This window comes from Peromyscus leucopus, chromosome 3, assembly GCF_004664715.2.
Source record: "Peromyscus leucopus breed LL Stock chromosome 3, UCI_PerLeu_2.1, whole genome shotgun sequence".
NCBI lineage: Eukaryota > Metazoa > Chordata > Mammalia > Rodentia > Cricetidae > Peromyscus > Peromyscus leucopus.
The window spans coordinates 105,142,138-105,162,623 of NC_051065.1; the positions used below are offsets into that span (position 1 = coordinate 105,142,138).

Genomic DNA, 20,486 nt, shown 5'->3' on the forward strand with positions numbered 1-20,486 from the left:
GGACTCAAGCAGTGTACCTTGCTGTGATGACTTTTCGGGGTTCTTGCAAAAGGTTGGCAGGATGCTACCTGTAGCATAAAAAGAGTCTTATTAATAAAAACAAACCCAGAGCCAGGTATTGGGGTGAATGCTGGAAGATCAGAGAAGCACAACAAGCCACAGCTACCTCTCCTTGCCAGTTCCTCAGCTGATCCCGTTTCCTCAGACTGGAAGCCTCTGAGTTCTCATCCAAATACATCTCTGCTGAACTGTTGCTGAAAAGCCTAAAAGCTTAACCTGCCTAGTTCCTGGTCCTCATGCCTTATATACCTTTCTGCTTTCTGACATCACTTCCTGGGAATATAGGCTCACTTTCTGGGATTCAAGGCATGAGTCGCCATGCCTTGCTGTTATTGGTGTGGCTTTAAACTCACAGAGATCCAGATGAATCTCTGCTCTCCACGTTATAGGACTAAAGGCGTGTGTGCCCCCATTTTCTGGTCCCTATTTCTAGGGGCTGTTCTCTCCTCTGGCCCATATAAGTTATTAGAGTGTACAACATTTTGGGGAACACAATCACCACAGCTACCCTCTATTGGAGCCCTACAGGGCTGCTTAATGTCCACAATCTGAACCTGGGTACCCATCTTGGGGCAGGTAGGACAGGCTGACTAGAAATACTCACCCTGGGGAGAGGAGTCTCACCTCATGGAGAAGACCCTGTTCTCTGCCCAGAAACAGGGAGCAAAGGAGAGTCACTACCCAGAGGGCAATCTCTGATGCTTAGCCAGGCAGGGGAAGAGGGCAAGGGGCTATAGTTCCATGAGACAGCTTAGGGCCCCTTTGCACCTCAGCCCTCTCCACTCAGCAAGACCCTGTGAAAAGCCTGTCCTTCTTGCCTGGAATTTTACCTGGAGAGATCTGCGCTGGGGTGGACAGCTCTTCCTCTGCAGGAGGGGCCTGTGTCCACACTGCCTCCTGGACATCCGGCCTGGCTCCCTGTGGGGCTGTCCGATTCTCAGCCAGACCGGTCCCCAACCCGTGGCTCACAAGCCATGGAGCTGGGGCTTGACCTCTTCAGGACTTCAAAATAGAAAGACACAGGAAGGAGACTCTTAGTGGCTTTGGAACACACAGGACTTCCTGGGCTGGCCCTGCAGTGTCTAAGCACCCCACTGGTCCTCCATGGGATCTTTGCCTCCTTTGGCCTTGCCCTGCCTCCTGCTCTCCCTGCTCCTATCAGCATCTTTGTGTCCACTTGTAGCTCAAAAATTCTGAGGTCACACTAGAGAGATTTTCTGGGATTGTTCTCTCTGAAGTGACAGTTTGATAAGTTCACAAGTGTGCCACAAGTTGGCACTTGCATCTTTACCACAAGGGACAGGAGGAGAAGCACAAATAAAATGAGGTAAGTGCACCCACCTGGTTCTGGGGGTGACTCCATGATCCCTTCCCTTTGGAGCCAGGTTCTTGCGGGAGGCTTGGCCTCTCTCTGCAGGTGGCAGGCAGCAGCAACAGAGGTTTCTGAAGCAGTTCATAATTGTTTTCTTGACCCCCTTCCAGCTGTGACGCCTCCGGGTTCGGGATGAAGCTGGGCCTGCATCCTGGGGCTGCCCATGGGTGATGGCCACTTCCTGGGTCATGGACACATCCAGAGTGATAGCCTCTTCCTGAATGAGGTTCTCAACCTGGGTCATGGTGGCTTCTGGGGAGATGCTTGCATCCCGAATGATTGCCTCTACTTGCATGATGGTCGCTTCCTGTGATATGGTTTCATTCTTTACCATGGTCCCATCATGGTTCATGGTCTTTTCCTGGATCATGGTTGCATCATGAGTTATGGCCTCATTCTGGGTCATCTTCCCTTCCTTGGTCATGGCCCTTTGTTGGGTCAAGGTGGTTTGCTGGGTGATGACCTCATCCTTGGTCAACGTTGCATCATGGGTGATGGCCTCATCCTGGCTCATGGTCCCTTCCTGGGACAAGGTGGTATCCTGGGTGATAACCTCATCCTGAATTAATGTTGCATCATGGGTGATGACCTCATCCTGGTTCATGGTCCCTTCATGGGTCATAGGCTCATCCTCTGTCATGGTCAGTTCATGAGTTATGGCCTCATCCTGGGTCATAGTCTCTTCCTGCAATGTATCCCAAGGGGAGGAGCCTGTGGGGGTGAAATACTGAGGTGCCTCCTGGGAGCTCCGGAGTTCCTCCTGTGGACTGCAGGAGGACAAGTTGTTGTCTGTGTCACCTGGAGTCTCACTCTGGTGTGGCCTAGGAGAGGAGGTGTCCAGAAAGAGAGGTGGCTGGACACTGGCCAAGTGACAACTGAATGACCAGAACACCGAATGTGTGAAATACTCAGTGCTTTCCAGGCTGCTGCTTGTGAAGGAATCAGTCGCAGAATAGAACAGGTGGGTTAGATAGGGATGGCGCATCCTCTTTGGCTGGCAGCACAGGGCGGCAGGCATGCTCTGCCTTGTGCCACCCTGCCTGGCATTCTTCTCCTCTCTCTCCTTGGTCTTAGATGGCAAGGTGAAGGTGGGGGGAGCAGGCTCGGTAGCTCTCCATAAGGACACAGGGAAAGTGTGAAGATCTGCCAGGTTGAGGTCAAGGCCTGACCGCATGGCTCTCACGGGTTTCTTTTGGTGATGGTAGCAGTCTCCCCCAGGTGACTGGTGCTGTAAAATTAGGTAAGTGGCCATCACCTGGTTGTATTTCTGGTCTCTCAGAGACTCAACAATTTCTTCAGATTTATACCCCATGACTGTCATGGCTCTGACAATGCTAGGGCTGGGGGTGCCTGGGAGAGCCAGGGTGGAAGTAGGTGGTGACCGAGCCTCACTGCTCCTGACTATGGGGAACCTCATGATTTGGCCTATGGTGGGCCTCCGGCTAGGGTTGATGATCAGCAGTTTGACGATGACATTGTAAATGTCCATGGAAACATGTGGAGGCACCTTGAAGTTTGCAGCAAGGATGTGCTCTTTCACCCGCTCAACAGACCTAGCTCTGAAGGGAAAGTGCCCGGTGACCATGAGGAAGAGGAGCACACCTAAACTCCACACATCAGTGGCAAGGCCATCATAGGCCTCCTCTCCAAACACTTCTGGGGCACAGTAGAATAAAGTGCCACAGAAACCCCTAAACTTCTGCTCAGGCATGACCTTGGCCGAAAGGCCAAAATCGGCAAGCTTGGCATTACCCTTGCAGTCCAGGAGGATGTTCCCTGCCTTAATGTCTCTGTGAGCAATCGAGTTATCATGACAGTACTGCACTGCATGCAATATCTGGATAAACAACCTTCGAGCCTCGCTCTCCTCTAAGGACCCCTGTTCCAGTATATGATGCAGCAGGTCTCCCTCTGATGCATGCTCCATCACCAGGTAGGTGGTCTCTCTGGTCTCGACCACATGAAACAATTTAACAATGTTGGCATGGGCAACGGATTTCATGATGCTGACTTCACTGTTGATAAACGAGGCATACTTCTTCTTGTTTCTAAGAATTTTTACAACCACACAGGATACTGTGGGGACGTGAAAGGCCAATTTGACCTCTGAAAAATGTCCTTGGCCCAGGGTCATCATCATCTTATAGTCATTGGTGAAGGCCTCCTCAGCAGAGCAGTGGGCCTCCCTGGCCTGCTCCATGGTCAGGTCCTTGTTGATAAGGCCTCAATGGGGAATTTTAAACAGTCCAAATCAGGCCCAGACTGCTTATCAATACAAATTCCTACCTCCAAAAGGAAAAGAAAGTCAGAATTACTTTAGACAACCTAATAGGGACGCAATGCTCAGAAAGAAAAGAAAACACCTTCCAAAGCAGCAGATAGCAGAATAAGACACAGATCGGATTGGTCGGAATCAACCAGAAACAGAGAATAAAACAAGGGGTCACAGAAGCTAAGAGCCATTTCTTTGGAAGGATAATCATCCTCTTACATGAACTCAACACTCACTGAGAGAGAAGGCACTAATAAAATCAGATGCAAGAGCACTTGATAAGACAACAGACATCCCCAAATCCAGAGTGCCTGGGTGGGCAGATGGCTCAGGAGTTCAGAAGACCTGTATGTGGTTCTCAGGACCCAGGTCAGACGACTCACAACTGCCTTAACTCCAGCTCTAGGTGCGCCTACACCTCTGGCCTCTGAGGGCATCCATACAATGCATGCATGTGCCCATGTGGGCAGACTCACACAGACACATGCACAGACACATGCACACTTGAGGGTGCCAATACGCACACTCACAGGTAGTACAAATAACTTAAAATATTGATGCTTTTTGTATGATTTCTTTTCCATGACCTAGAAGGTCAGAAGAGGGCATCAAATCCCCTAGAAATGGAGTTTCAGGCAGTTATGGTGGGTCATGGGAGTGCTGGGAGGCAAGCCTAGGTCTTCTGTAAGAACAGTACATGCTCCTACCTGCTGGGTAATCTCTCAAACCTACCCCACCCCAAAATTAATCTGTTTGTTAAAACCAGGGGGTCCTTCTCATTGATTGGAAAATGTGGATGAAATTGAGAAATTTCTAGATACAAATTCAACTTGAGAAGAGACAATAAACAACAAGATTAAAGTATTTTTGATAAAAGACTCTGCACAGAAAAGCCCAGGACCAGGCACTTACTGATGATTCATTCCAGCCCCTAAAGAACAAATGTCAGTGCTCCTCCAAACTGCACAAAATAGAAAGGACTTAACAGTTCCAAACTCATTCATGCCTAAGCCAGGAAAGGACACTATTAAGAAAAAAAAAAAAGGCTGTTTCCATGATGAACATGGATGTGATAGTCATTAATAATATTACTAATACTTCTCACCAAATTCCACAACACATTAATAAGGCCATACTTGATGGTTAAAACACACTCACAAGGATCCTTACAAGGATTGCTCTGCATGCTTAGAGGACAAACACCACAATATAGAAACGGAATGAAGGGCAAGAGTGCCACAGTCAAGCCATGGGAAGCCATCCAGGATGAAAGTGGGGCTCTCAACAAGGACAGACTGGAGCAGATGCTTTACCTGGGAAAAGCCAGTCCTGCAAATGTGCCGCTTGTTTTCTCTCCTCTGTGGGATTTGGGAGCAGGAGGAGGTTGTCAACTTAAAAAGGGTTTACTAGGAAAGTGGAGGGGAAGTGGGAGAAGAAAGCATAACAGCACAGGTTAATCACATGATGAATGTGATCAAAATACATTACAGGTGTTCCTGTGATTGTCATAACTAAATTGCTTCTATGTGCCATATTCCATATCAAGAAAAGGCTTGAAATAGGAGAAATAAATAAAGAAAAACATGACAATAAAGGAAGAGGTAAAGATAAACACAGAGGGGCTGGAGAGATGATTTAGTGTTTCAGAGCAACTCCTGCTCTTTCATAGAACCCCGGTTAGGTCCCCAACAGCCACATGGTGGCTCACAACCACCTGTTACTTGAGTTTCAGCTCATCTGTCTCCCTCTTGTGACCTCCACGGGTACCAGGTATGTGGCACACAGACATACATGGAGACAAAATACTCATACCCATAAAACAAATATATCAAAATATTCTACCTCAGGAAACATAACCTAAAAATGAATAAAAACTGGTGGGCAGTGGTGGCACATGCCTTTATTTCCAGCACTCAGGAGGCAGAGGCAGGCAGATCTCTGAGTTCAAGTCCAGTCTGGTTTACAAGTGAGTTCCAGGAAGGCCAGAGCTACGCAAAGAAACCCTGTCTTGAATTACCCCCCACATAAAATAAAATAGAAAGTCAAATAGAAGATAATAAAGAACATGAAAAAGTGAGTGGAAAAATAAAGCAAGCCAATAGACAAATTCACTGAGAACAAGAAACCAAATAAAGTCAACAGACTTGGAGAGTAACTCACAATGTCGGAGTCCAACAGCTCCCGAAAGTCCAAGTCAACTCTTTCTTTCACCAGTGCCGAACACCACCTCTCCAACCAACCAGCAGCTCCTGCACTGTAAGGACAGGAGGCAGCCTCAGCCAGAGCTGTGAGTGCACAGGTGTCTGTCATTGTGACATCACAGCAAGAAATGGACCAATGAGGGCTCGGCACAGCTCACTAGTCTGGCCAGCAGGGCAGTAGGGGCCTAAGGAGCCTGGTTACACTCAAATGGCTGTCCTCAGTGTTTCCCAGTGACCCATTTCTTCCTGCTAGGCCCATTTCCTGTGGTCCAAAAATTCCCCAAATGGTGTCACCTGGTGGGACCAGTGTCCAAACACTTGATTCTTTGTGGGCCATTGACACCCAAACCTTAACAAGGACCCTTCCACTTTAATAATAAAACAAGGAGTCCTAAGAATGGCAATGGCTCCAGAGCATTGGCCCTGCCTCAGTTACAGACTGATAGTCTCCCCTTAGTAGGTGGAGAGTGTTTTGCTCTTAATTTGGATCCTAGCCTTCTGTGACAAGTTTGTAATAACTCATCATGTCTACACTCAAAAAATTCAAGTTATATTATTTTTAACTCAGATCAATGGGTCCTATAGGATGACAGCTCCTGACTATATTGGGATGTTGTGAGAAAATAGTTTTCCCTGGCACCCTAGGACCTAGGACTAACATCTGTGGGGCTGGGAGAAAGTTGACACCATTTGTTTCAGGTCCCCATTATTCCTGAGACTTCTCACCAAAGTCCAGGATGGTTTGCTGTATAGATACTCAGATTGATGGGTCCTATAGGACTACATTGGGATGTTGTGAGAAAATACTGTTTTCCATGGCACCCAGGACCTAGGACTAACATCTGTGGGGCTGAAAGTTCACATCATTTTTTTCCATTTACTTCAATATAGTTTATTTTCCTTTTTTTTTCTTTTACAAATCAGCCTTGGATTCACCTGTCCTCCCCCCTCCTGTCCCCCTGGCCCTCCTTTCCCCCATCCCCCCTCCCATTCCCATCTCCTACAGGACAAAGACTCCCCCTGGGGATTCAGCTCAACTGGTAGATTAAGTCCAGGCGGGTCCAGTCCCCTTCTCCCAGGCTGAGCAAAGTGTCCCTGCATAGACCCCAGGTTCCAAACAGCCAGCTCATGAACTAAGGACAGGTGCTGATCCCAGTGCCTCATTTGTCACATGGTCCCCATTGTTCCTGAGACTTCTCACCAAAGTCCAGGATCCCAGAAGACAGTGGCCTGATATGTTCAAAATGATCAAGAAAGTACTTGTCAGCCAGAACCCTATAGAACATGTGTAAGAGATGGAGCCCTATCCTGGCACCCTAGGCCTTCTGCTCTCAAACAAAATGCCTTAGTTTGTCCCTTATAAACAACAGAAATTGGTTGCTTGTGTGTCTGGACATTGGCAAAGCAAGATCAAGATACCAAACAAATTGAGTGTGTAACAGGGATGCTTTCTAACTCTAATTGGTACTTTGTATGTATTCTCATGTGGTCAAGGAAAAGCATGAACTCAGTCTATCAAGCCCTTTTCTAGAGGCCACATGTTCTGCTGTAAAGCAAGTCTTTAGTGCTTGGGAGTCCCCAGATCTTAATACTGTTGTTTTGTGACTGATGCTTCAACAGAGACTTGGCAGGACACAGACACAGACTCACACTTATACACACACTATACACACTACACACACACACACACACACACACACACACACACACACACACATCTCACAATTAGGCATGATACAACTAGCTGTGTCCAGCCTAAGGAGAGTCCTTCAGGGCAGCTGATGTACATTATATAGGAGCTCAATGGGAAAAAACAGGAAAGTGTTATGGGATATTTGATGGCACTGAGAAACTCAGAGACTGGTAATAAAATTACCCTTGGGTCAGGTGGTGGACCCAGCAACTAGTTGACAGGAATTAGCCATTGAGAGGAAGGAGGGAGTAGGAATATGGATAGAGAAATGCACAGGAAGGAGCTGGGAGGGACTTAATTTGGGTCTTTATGGTTTGGGACGAGTGCAGGGACACTTTTCTCCTTGGGTCTCTGGCTAAAAAGGAAGGTCTTCCGGTTGCTTCTCGGCCTCTCATCTAGCAGATTTTCTCCCCAACATCTGATTCCTGAGTTCTTATTGGTAAATAGAACAATAGTCTTAGTTAAAACTTGCATTTAGTGGCTGTGGCTTAGCTGGTACCAGTGGGACCAGAAATGTATGGTTCTTGGGGTTTTTTGGAGGGGTGCTGCCTCTGGGGCCTCGGGGCACCGATGCAAGGCCGATAAACGGACAGAGAAACAACCAAGTCTCATAAAGGTGAGCACATGACAATTATTAAAGCTAGGAGAGTGGAGGCAGGAGAAATAGCAGTTGAAGTTGTCTTTGGCTCCACAGTAGTCTTGAGGCTAGCCTGTGCTACAGGAGACCCTGTCTCGCCAAACCAAAAAGCAAAAGCAAAGAGAAGAGCAAGGACTGCTTTTGTTTTGTACGTGATGGAGGTTCCCACTGCTTCAGAAATATCGTTTGTTGTGAGACACAGGACATGGACCCAGTGAGTGTGACATCAACAACTGAGGTGGGAGGGCTGTGGGCAGCCTTTTCCATGTTCTTGAGGCTACGCTGCTGTCACCTCCCATCAGAAGTCTTTGGTTTTACACATTAGATGGACCTCACAGGACCCACCCAGAACCAGCTATGCGACATGAGCCAAAGAAACTGGATGGAAGTTTACAAGAGGTCAAGAAGGATGTTTTCTGTCAAGAAAACGTTCACACCACCTGAAGGCATCATGTGTCTACACATTCCACACTTAAGCACTGGCTAGCAATTCTAGCAGACTAAATCATCACATGATGAAAGGGAGACATGGGTACTGTCCAGCAATGGGCACTCAAGTCCTACTTGCCAGTTCTCTATCAGGTATTAGGTTTCTGAAAGTCACAGAGGATAGGCCCTCCCTCATCATCAACACCTGGGAAATCCAGGAAGGAGACTGAAGGGCTTTGGTGTTGGACCATGAAGGTCCTACTACCCACCACCTCTCTCCAAAGATGAAAAGATTAAGATTGGAGGTGGTGGCACATGCCTTTAATGCCAGTACTTGGGAGGCAGAGGCAGGCAGACCTCTGTGAGATCAAGGCCAGCCTGGTCTATAGAGAGAATTCCAGGACAGCCAGGACCACACACAGAGAAACCCTGTCTGGATAAACAAACAAAGAAAAGATAAGGTGTTTTGTTCAAGGCCAGGTTTGGGAAAACCAGGTAAAGACTGTCCTTGTCAATGAAATGTCCCCTCCTTTTCCAAAGGGACAGGTGTTTGGGGTGGGTCTGTGGAGTGCTGGGCATGATTCCAGCACTGGGCAGTTTTGTTCCTGAACATGTTCTTTGTGCTCTTAGGCCAGCAGAACTGATCCTTTGCTTCAAAATCATGATTGTCCCCATCCTCTGTGCGTGATAGCACACAGCTTTAGTCCTGTGATCGCACACCACTTAAGTTAGAAAATGAAAATGAGCCATGCAAGGACAGCGTCCATCAGATAGAAGGACAGAAGATGGTGGAGGGACAGGGTGTGGTAAGTCCCACCAAGGAAAGTTCTTTTCTTCCTCAAAGAACAGGTTCTTTTTAGACTCTCATTTTTTCTGTTCTTGAATTCTTTTCAGCTGCCCTCTTCCATATAATCTCATCTCTGGCCTTGCTCGGAGCCATGACTTTTGACCTGCCAGCCTAAGATAACCACCTAGGAGGAGACTTTTTCCTGAAGCACAGACACAATCTGTGCCCTTCCTTAAACACCTTCTAGGTAGGCAGTGATGATGCATGCCTTTAGTCTAGCACTAGGGAGGCAGAATCACTCTAATTTCTGGATTTAAGGCCAATCTGGTCTATAGAATAAGTTCCAGGATACCAGTACTACACAGTGAAATCTTGTCTTGAAAAAAACAAAACACCCCCCCCATGCAAAAAAAAAAAAAAAGAACAAAAAAGGGAAAAAAGACCATCCAATGTAGCCTCTCAGTCCTTAGACTAGGAGTCCACAAAACATAGAGTGGGAGGGCCTGAAATAAAAAGGGAAGCACTGGAGACTTGGAATCAGTGGGCAGGAGTTAGTGAGATGAGAGGAATGTGTTCAAAATTCATGGGTATGTATGGAAATGTCACTGTGAGATTACTTACTCAAGATGTGCAGTTAATATAAACTAATGCATGTTTTTTAATGCATTAAAAACATGAAAAAGATAAATCAAAGTGAAAATGACATAGATCAAGAAAGAATACAAAAATAAAAATGTGAGAGTATAAAGAAAAACAAAAATAAGGACAATCATTCCTGAAACCAATAAATGAATAAATAAACAGGAACGCCACAAAAGCCATGGCCTCAGAAGGGAACTCACTCTGATGAGGTTCAACAGCTGTGCAGAGTCCTCGTGGAGCTCACCAGTGTGGAGATCCACCAACCAACAGCTACCACACTGTGTGGACAGAAACCAGCCCTAGTGCGTTCTGTATATGGCCAGGTATCTATCATTCCTCACAATGGCTCCTTGTGACTTCGCAGCAAAAGATGAACTAACCATGTCTGGGCACAAATCATGCTGATTTCCTCAGTTTCTGCACTTGAGGACAGGGAAGGCATGGTAGCAGGAACGGCAGGTGTCTAGGGCAGTAGGGACCTGAGGAAGCTGGTTACATCCAGTTCTCCCGTTGCCAGTGACTGACTTCTGGCAAGGCCCCCATTCCTAAGATCCACACCTTCCCCATTCAGTGACTCCTGTTCAAACCCATGATTCTTTGTGGGACATCTGCCATCAAAACCATAGGAAGGATACTTTCCACTTTAATAATAATAGAAGGAATGTTGGTCATGCCAGCAACAGGCTCCAGAGTGTTGTCCTTCAGTGGGTTGTAGACACTGATATTCATCTATTAGTGGACAGGCAGCATGGTTCCTTTTCCACTTGCTCCCTAACACTTTAATCACTATTTACTTATGAAGCTCATCATATACACACTCAAGAAAGTCAATTCCCTTCTCATTAGACTCAGACTATGGAGAAATGGATGGTGGTCTCTGGTTGACATTGGGAGTCTGTGATGGCTAATCTTGTCACCTTGAGTATATTAGGAATGAACTGAAACCCAGGCAGTGGGGCACACCTGAGAGGGATTTTCCTCTGTTAAATTATTTGAGGTGGAGACTGTCCCAAATTCTGGATCCTATGAGTCAGTAGATCCACCCTACATCTGGCTCACACCTTCAGCTGGCAGAAGGAAGCTTGTACTTTTTCTGTCTGCTTGCCCTCACTCTCACTGGCAAATTCATCTAGTCTGAGCCTTCCTTTGCCAGTGTTAGAACCCACTTCTGGATTCCAGTGTGGACTGAAAACTGGGAACTCTTTAGGAACTTTCTGGAACTCCAGCACCAGATTGGGTCTGCTAAGTCACCCAGTGTCTTGGTTATTGTTCTATTGCTGTGAAGAGACACTATGACCAAGGCAGTTTGTAAAAGAAAAGCGTTTAACTGGGGACTTGCTTACAGTTTCAGAGGGTTGGCCCATGACTGTCATGGCAGGGAATATGGCACAGGCAAGCATGGGCTGAGGCAGCAGTTAAGAGCTTACATTCTGATCTGCAGGACAGGGTGGGAGAGAGAGAGAGAGAGAGAGAGAGAGAGAGAGAGAGAGAGAGAGAGAGAGAGAGATTGAGCCTGGCCTGCACTTTTGAAACCTCAAAACACATCCCCAGTGACAAACCTCCTCCAACAATGCCACACCTCCTAATCCTTACTAAACAATATCTTAGAACCAAATACAAAAACTTAAATATATGAGTCCCTGATGGGCACCTGTGCTCTCATCCAGATAATCATTCTTAGTATCCCAGTGAGTTGATGGTTGATATATTGAAAATGAGCAAGAAAAAAAACTTGCTGAGTGGTGGTGCCCCCCCCATTTAATTCTAGCACTTGGGAGGCAGAGGCTGGAGGATCTTCAAGTTCAAGGACAGCCAGGGCTACATAGAGAGAACCTGTTGAAAAACAAACCAAACAAACAAACAAGTCAACCAGAGTTGTCTATACAGTAAATCATCCTTTCCATATCTGTGGGTGATGGAGCCATATCCAGGCATTCTGGTTTCTTCCTGATCTCCAAAAATTCCTGAGTTTTGGTAAGTTATAAAAAAATAGAAATTGATTACTTGTGCTTTTGGAGGTTGGCAAGTCAAGATTAAGGCACCAGCAGATTGTGGGTGGAGTGAGGGCCGCTTTCTCCTTCTACCGTGGTTCTGTGTTGTATTTTCCCACATGGTTGAGAGAGGAATTGAATTCAGTCCTTCAATATATTTTAAAAGACTGCATATTCTAACTCTTCAAAAACTAGCCTCATGTGAATGTAATGTTTCCCCCCTAAGGCCCAAATCTGTCTCAAAAGGTCAATTCCTCCCTCCCTCCCTCCCTCCCTCCCTCCCTCCCTCCCTCCCTCCCTCCCTCCCTCCCTCCCTCCCTCCCTCCCTCCCTCTCTCTCTCTCTCTCTCTCTCTCTCTCTCTCTCTCTCGTTTTTTCGAGACAGAGTTTTTCTCTGTGTAGCTTTGCGCCTTTCCTGGATCTCGCTCTGTAGACCAGGCTGGCCTCGAACTCACAAAGATCTGCCTGCCTCTGCCTCCCAAGTGCTAGGATTAAAGGTGTGCGCCACCATTCCCTGGCCAATTCCTGTGTCTTAATGCTAACCCCAAGCATAAGGAGCCTTTCTAGTCACTGCAAGGATGTTCCTTATCTTGAAAACCCAGCCATGAAACAACTGAGGGAATTCTTGGTCATGGAGGAACTTCTGGAATCTGGATTTCCCATCTTAGCATGGTAGCTAAATTCCTATGTAAGGCCTTGAAGGAACCTGAGGATGAACCATTAGCTGGATCCCCAGAGACTGACACAGGCCATAAACCTCCTAAAACAAGCATATCCCTGCACTCTAGTGTTGCCAACCTGACTCTACTAACCCTTTCTCCACATGTGCAGGAGTGATGGGGGCTAGCACTGGGAGTTATTATTAATTTAAAATATTATTTTAAATATTTTTATTTTATGTTTGCGAGTTGTCAGGTCCAAGGAAACTCCATTTCCCCAAATTCCAGAAGAGACAAATGGCTATCTGTAGTGCCTATTAGTATACCCAAGTGCATGCTGGCCTTCAGGGTCCCCTAGTATCATGAGTACCTATTACACATTTCAAAGTCCATGCATCCTCCTAGCCTTTTTCACCTTCTCAAATTCTCTATACTCTTTCCAGCTCACAGGCTTCCTTTCCCTTGAAAGGACCAAGCAGATGCCATAATAGGCTTCTCAGTCTCCTCTCGGAGATCGGTCCTCAATTTCAGTTTCCTGAGACCTAAGCAAGCAGTTTCTGGGAGGGCTCTATTTCTGCATGTACTCTGACTGCTCAAGGTTCAGTCAGTTGTTTACTGTCTGGGACCCCTCACCAACTTAGAGCTATGTGCACGAGTCAACGACAGAGCCTGGGCCACTGAGTCAGCCCCCACAGTTAGCCTCCATGGCAACTCAAGGACAAAGGCTGGGACTTTCCAGGCCTGCCCAAAAATGATAACTATAACCCTCAACCAGTAAATTCAAAGACTACACACCCTCACCCAATCATATGATGCAAAGCCTTGTACCAATCCTGCTTACAGTTTTTCCCTTTAAAAACCCCTCACTCTGAGAACTCAGGGCCGTCCTCCTGCACCTGCTGCATCAGAGTGTTGGACACAGATCAAGCCCAGGCTTGTTATCAATAAACCCCTGTGTGTTTTGCATCGGATATTGGCTCTGTGGTGGTCTTACTTGGGGGTCTTGTGATGCAGGCACAACATTTGGGGGCTTGTCCAGGATCCCCCACGACGCCCAGACCCCGATCTGTAGGGTTCCTAACAGGCGGGTAAGTTCCTGCGTCTGTCTGGTCTCGTCTCTGTGTGACTCTGTATTTTCACTTTCTAAGGTGCGCTAGACCTGTGGTGTGGTCCAGTCATGGTCAGTGCCTATGGCATGCAGCCAGAGGATGTGCTGGAGGGCCAGGATCATAGGATCCTTGAAGATGTTCCGGACCCTGGAGACAGGGATATGGAAGCTCCTGAGGTCTGTTTAATTGATGGGGATGTGGAAGCCCCCGTCTGGACAATTTTTAGTGTGAGCCTGGAGGGTCACTCCCTCCAGAGCACATCAGGCTGTCATTGTTCTGGAGCTTTGTTGGTTGTCTTGTTGGGGCAAAGTTTTTTCATGTACCCTTGGATAAATGATTTTTTGGTTTGAGGAATTAGCTTAAGATGTAAAAATTTGAAATCTTAAGTGTGTCATGAGTGTTTGAGTATGATATTTTGGATCTGAGGAATTAGTTTAAGGTATAAAAATATGGAACTTTAAAGTTTAAGTAAGTTGTGAGGTTTGAGTATAAGTAAAGTTTATGTGGGGGTTTATATCTAAGATGTAAAGGTTTTAGGAATGGGAATATAAAATGAAAGTTTTGGGAAGAAGGAAAGTAACTTAAGATGTGTGAAATGCAAGTTATTGGGATATGTAAAAGCAAGTTATGAAGGTCTGAGAATGAAAAGGCTTAAATAATGATAAAAGAAAATGATTTGAGATATATAAAAGAATGAAACATGTTTCAGATTTCTTTCTCTTGCTATTCTGCTGTTACGTTGAGACTCCAAAGGTTCATAGTTTTAAAAATGTCTGTCTACTCTGTAAGTATGGATGCAAATGTGACCATATGTATGTTTGGTTTTGAATGTCTGAGTTTGCATGTCCTCTGTGTTAAGGAATACAAGTTAATACTAGTCATCTGGCTATCCAGATACTAGTTTAGAGCATAAACTGTTAACTCTTATTTAATTATAATCTATTTAAAGAAGAAATAAAACAGAACCTGAGAGGTCCATTTGACTAATATATCTACAGGATAACAAATTGGCCTGGTTATTGTTACCAAACTTAGAGATATTTTCAAGATTAGGCCTAGATTTCTTTGGCTCAGATATATTTAATAGATAATGGTCCTCAAACCCATCAAAGATCTGATGACTATGGCATTTAAATTATTTGATAAAAAGCTTACTATAACAAACAGAGACTCCCAGCTCCTAGCAATGACTCCCAAGGTCTCCAAAGAAGATATGGAACAACATGAGGATGCCACCTGAATTGCTGACACCACCGACCACTGGGCAAGATGCCCAGACTCAACACCTGCTGCCAGGGATCAGGCCCAGAATGGACGTTATAGGCCCGGCAGCCAGGACTGATGTTGTCCTGACACCTGTCCTGCCAACGCTATGAAGACTAGAGGAGCCTGGGGTGATGGTGGTCAGGGCAATGGAGAGTCTCTGCCAGTTTTTAATAGACTTGGAAGTCTGCACTCAGGTAAAATGTATCCTTCTCAGATCTCTGATGGCGTTGATGACTGGGCTCCCTGTAGCTTTGTCAACTTAGCAACATCAGACAACCAGAGTCTTCCACAAGGTTGCAGCCACCTTATTCATTGATCAAGGCATTAATCAAAGCTACTAGGTCTCTTTAAAAAAGAGAGAGAGAGAAACAAGTTCTGCTCCTCCCCTTCCTCAATTACTGAGATTGTGGGTCTGAAGGTTCCAAATAAGTTCATCAATCTTTTTTTTTTTTTTTTTTTTTGGTTTTTCGAGACAGGGTTTCTCTGTGTAGCTTTGCGCCTTTCCTGGAACTCGCTTTGGAGACGAGGCTGGCCTTGAACTCACAGAGATCCGCCTGCCTCTGTCTCCCGAGTGCTGGGATTAAAGGTGTGCGCCACTACTGCCTGAATAAGTTCATCAATTTTAACTTCTGTTCCTAGTTTACATCTGTCTCAACAGGTTTCCACTTGGCTGACAGACACATCCAAGCATCATTTGCTGACGAGCCCTGAACTTGCTGAAAGCTGATGTGGACCAATCCAGCTGATATAAATGCTATCTCTTAGACAGATGCTTCTATGTTCCCTCCTCGTCTTTGACTAACATTCTGGCTTTCTAGGTGTTGGTTAAGCGGTAGCGCTTGTGGCTGGCCACCGCCTGCGGCAACCATGTCAACAGAAGAGAGCACTGGATGCTGTGGTGGTAGAAGAATCACGAGCCATGTTTGCCTTTCTAGAGCTTTATTAGGAGAGGGGGGGGAGAGAGGGAGAGAGGGAGAGAGGGAGAGAGGGAGAAGAGAGAGAGAGAGAGGAGGGAGGGAGGGAGGAGGAGGGAGGAGGAGGGAGAGACCGCACAGAGGACAGAGGGAATGGGGGGGGGGAGTACGGAAAGAGGCCTGTGAGAGGGCATGTCTGCTTTTTAGGCTGGGAAGACGTCGCAGGCTGCTGACATAATAAGGACATAATCCTTACACCAGGTCCCTGACAACAATGTCTCAAGGTCAGCAGGAAAGTGATTACAGAAGAGAAAATGTCACCCTTCCCCCCAGAATGTTAGATCAAAAGGAAACTTCTTGTCATAGGGAACCTGAAATAAAATAATAATTGGTCCTCATTCTTACTTCCAAGTTCCTTCAGGATAAAGAACTCTGTCAGCCATAAATCCAGTTACACTAAACTTGATAGAAGACAAAGTAGGAAGTACTCTTGAACGCATTGGCACAGGAGACCATTTCCTAAATAAAACACCAACAGCACAGACCCTGAACACAACAATTAATAAATGGGACCTCTTGAAACTGAGAAGCTTTTGTAGGGCAAAAGACACAGTCAATAAGACAAAAAGACAGCCTACAGAATGGGAAAAGACCTTCACCAACCCCACATCTGACAGAGGACTGATCTCCAAAGTATATAAAGAACTCAAGAAACTAGACATCAAAATACTGAACAATCCAATTAAAAAATGGGCTAAAGAGCTAAACAGAGAATTCTCAAAAGAAGAATCTCAAATGGCTAAAAGACATTTAAAGAAAGGCTCAACATCCTTAATCATCAGAGAAATGCAAATCAAAACGACTCTGAGATACCACCTTACACCTGTCAGAATGGCTATGATCAAAAACACTAATGACAGGGCTGGAGAGATGGCTCAGAGGTTAAGAGCACTGACTGCTCTTCCCGAGGTCCTGAGTTCAATTCCCAGCAACCACATGGTGGCTCACAACCATCTGTAATGAGATCTGGTGCCCTCTGCTGGTGTGCAGGCAGAACACTGTATACATAATAAATAAATAAAATCTTAAAAAAAAATGTTTAAAAAAAAAACACTAATGACAGTCTATGTTGGAGAGGATGTGGAGCAAGGGGAATGCAAACTTGTACAACCACTGTGGAAATCAGTATGGTGGTTTCTCAGAAAATTGAAAATCAATCTACCTCAAGACCCAGCCATACACTCTTGGGCATATACCCAAGGAATGCTCTATCATACCACAAAGATACATGCTCAACTATGTTCATAGCAGCACTATTTGTAATAGCCAGAACCTAGAAACAACCTAGATACCTGTCAACTGAAGAATGGATAAAGAAAATGTGGTACATATACACAATGGAGTACTACTCAGCAGAGAAAAACAATGACAGCGTGAAATTTGCAGGCAAATGGATGGAAGTAGAAAATATCATCCTGAGTGAGGTAACCCAAACCTAGAAGGACAAACATGGTATGTACTCACTCATAAGTAGATACTAGATATAAAGCAAAGAACAATCAGACTGCAACCCACAGAACCAGGGAGGTTATATAGCAAGGGGGACCCTAGGATGACTGTGGCTTATAATAAGTTTTGTGTTTACTCAATTACTGGGCAAGCCTCAATAAAACATTTCACTATTAGGATAAGAATTTGCACTGTATCAAGCTGATAATAGAAATTTAAATAAATAAATAAATAAATAAATAAAATGAGAGAGAGAGAGAACAAAAAGATAAAAGAGAGGCCAGGCCTGTCCAGCACATGCCTAAGGGGGGAAAATGGTAATAGATACAGGTGTCACTACCCTAGAAAAACCTGTTAGCTAAGGGTAGGTTCCAATACCCTTGCATCCCTGGACAGGTAGGACTCACTGGTACTTGTGAAGGGGGGAATGTGAAGGGGCCCAAAATAGCTTGACCACACAGCAGCCATGACAGGCTTAGGAGCCTAGACACAGTTTCTGTGACAGGCTTACTGGCAGGCAACACACAGATCCAAGAAAAGCCTTAAGCAGATACCACCCAGGGATCCACCCAGGGGTGAGGAAGTACCTGATATCCCAAACAGTCCAACCATTAGATAAGGTAGCCAGATGTCCTTGAGTCTAACACACACCTATTTTTTTTGTTTTACAGATACCCCTAGACAACTGTCAGCCAATCAGGGTCCTGGACCCTGGAAATCCCCTCACCCCAAGCTCTGCTATGATAAAAATTCTGCCCCACCTGAGTTCAGGGCTCTCTGCTCTCACCGCTATGTTGGACAGACAGAGGGACCAAGCTCTGGAGCTTGAAATAACGGCTCTTTGCTTTTACATGCAGAAAAACAAAAACAAAAACAAAACAAAAAACTCTGTCAGCCATCACAGGGCTTTTGGCCCTTCTGCTTCTGCTAATCACTGTTGGCTCTTATGTCACTGATGCCTTAACTGAATGATGATTCCTGTCTGGGTACCACTAAACTGACAATGCTAGAATCCCAGTATCAGCCCTTGAACCAAACCCATGACACACTTTCAGATGGCAACAACTGACTAAGGGAAGGCTCACTTTGACGATGATAATGGGAAATCACTTACATCCTGGTCCAATTAGTCCCCAAAATAATCTACTGCCCTGATGATAAAGTTTTTTACCAAAAAAGAAACATCTCCAAGATTGGGGGATGAGAGGACAAGCAGATGCCATAACAAGCTGCTCAGTCTTCTCTCAGAGATCAGGCCTCAGTTTCAGTTTCCTGAGACTTGAGCAAGCAGTTTCTGGGAGGGCCATGAACAAAAGACATAGTCCTTGCAGTAGCTCCCTTTCTGCATGTACTCTGACTGTTCAAGGTTCAGCCAGTTGTTTACTGTCTGGGACCCCTCACCAGCTTAGAGCTATGTGCATGGGTCAATGTGAACGTGCAAGGCCAGCCAGACCCCATGGCAGCTCAAGGACAGAGCCTGGGACTTGACCAGGCCTTTCCAAAAATAACTGTTAACCCCCAACCAGTAAATTCAAAGGCTACACACCCTCACCCAATCATACGATGCAAAGGCTTGTACCACCCTGCTTTCGGTTTTTCCCTTTAAAAACCCCTCACTCTGAGAGCTCAGGGCCATCCTCCTCCACTGTTGCATTTGAGTGTTGGACGTGGACCAAGCCAGAGCTTGCTTATTATCTATAAACCCCTGTGTGTTTTGCATCAGATATTGGCTCTGTGGTGGTCTTGCTTGGAGGTCTCGCAATGAGGGCACATCTCCTACTTGCAACACTCAGGTTTCTGAGTGGGCACGTGTGCTGTGTTTGGGGAACTCATTTCCACTCTAACCCACAGCCTGGCTCTTGGTAACCTGACTGCAGCGTCAATAAACCTGGAGAATATGGATTCCAGGGCACTTGGAATTCCTTCGCCTGTGTTATTAATATCTGATGGAAAATGGAAACTTTCTGATTTCAAATAACATCTGTTCAAAAGACGGACTTGATTGAAAAATAATCACACACGGGAAGAAATGCATGTTGTTTTAAAGCTTCCCTTTACCTTATGCAACATCCTGACCTGGTGTGGCCTGAGTCCCCGTCCTCCCTGTCCCTGTGGTTTCAAAGTATACGCTGAAAGATGCAAGTCACTGCCACACCCCTGCTTGACTGGGACCTCCCGGCAGACGGCTCCTGCATATGCTTCACAAACACCCAGGCCTGCCACAGTCCAGGGGTGGCCCCAGCCTTCTCAGATAAGCACACACTGAACTCATCTCCCCAGCTTGGAGCTCAGTAGCAACCCAGGCCCTGCTGGTAGGGACAGGGACAAAGGCAGAGCCAGCGAGACCCCGCCATCCATCTTCTCCCTGCCCCGTCCCCCCAGACCCTTGCCTGTGGTGGGTTCTGGAGCACCTGCCTTCCATCTTTGCGACACTCTGCTTGAAAACCTGACTGAAGGCAACTTGGCCCAGCTTGCGGCTTCAGATCTTCCTCCGTATGACCAACATACAAGAGCAAAACATATGAAAAGACATTGGTGAAGGAAAGGGGGGAAAATCTAGAAAGTTCTGGAGACACAAAGACAGGGCGATCTTTAACATTTTAGGGTAACATGCACGACTGGTTGTTCAGGACTGGAGCCAAAGCAGGGGTCTATGTGTGTGAGGGGGGTCATGGTCCGTAGACCTGAGGGCATCCAGGGAATTGGTATTTGTCTAATATCTTGGTCTGTGTCGTTAGGTCGTGGAGTCAGACCTGCTGTGGTTACGTGGCAGGGGCAAAGGCCTACTGGCTCAGAACCTGTTCTCGAAGCCTCTGGGTCACCCTTGGTGGAGTGTCCTGCCGAGACTGCCCAAACCCCCAACCTACAGTCCCCAGCTTCTCCTCCTTACCAGCTCCACTCCCCAAAGCTGTCCTCCCAAGCGGTACCCCAAGACAGGAACAGGTC

At 46.2% G+C, this 20,486-nt stretch overlaps 1 pseudogene; it reads right to left on the reverse strand.

Moving 5' to 3' along the window:
• Positions 1-2,668: 2,668 nt before the first annotated feature.
• LOC114682042 lies at positions 2,669-10,372 on the reverse strand (annotated as a pseudogene).
• Positions 10,373-20,486: the final 10,114 nt, after the last annotated feature.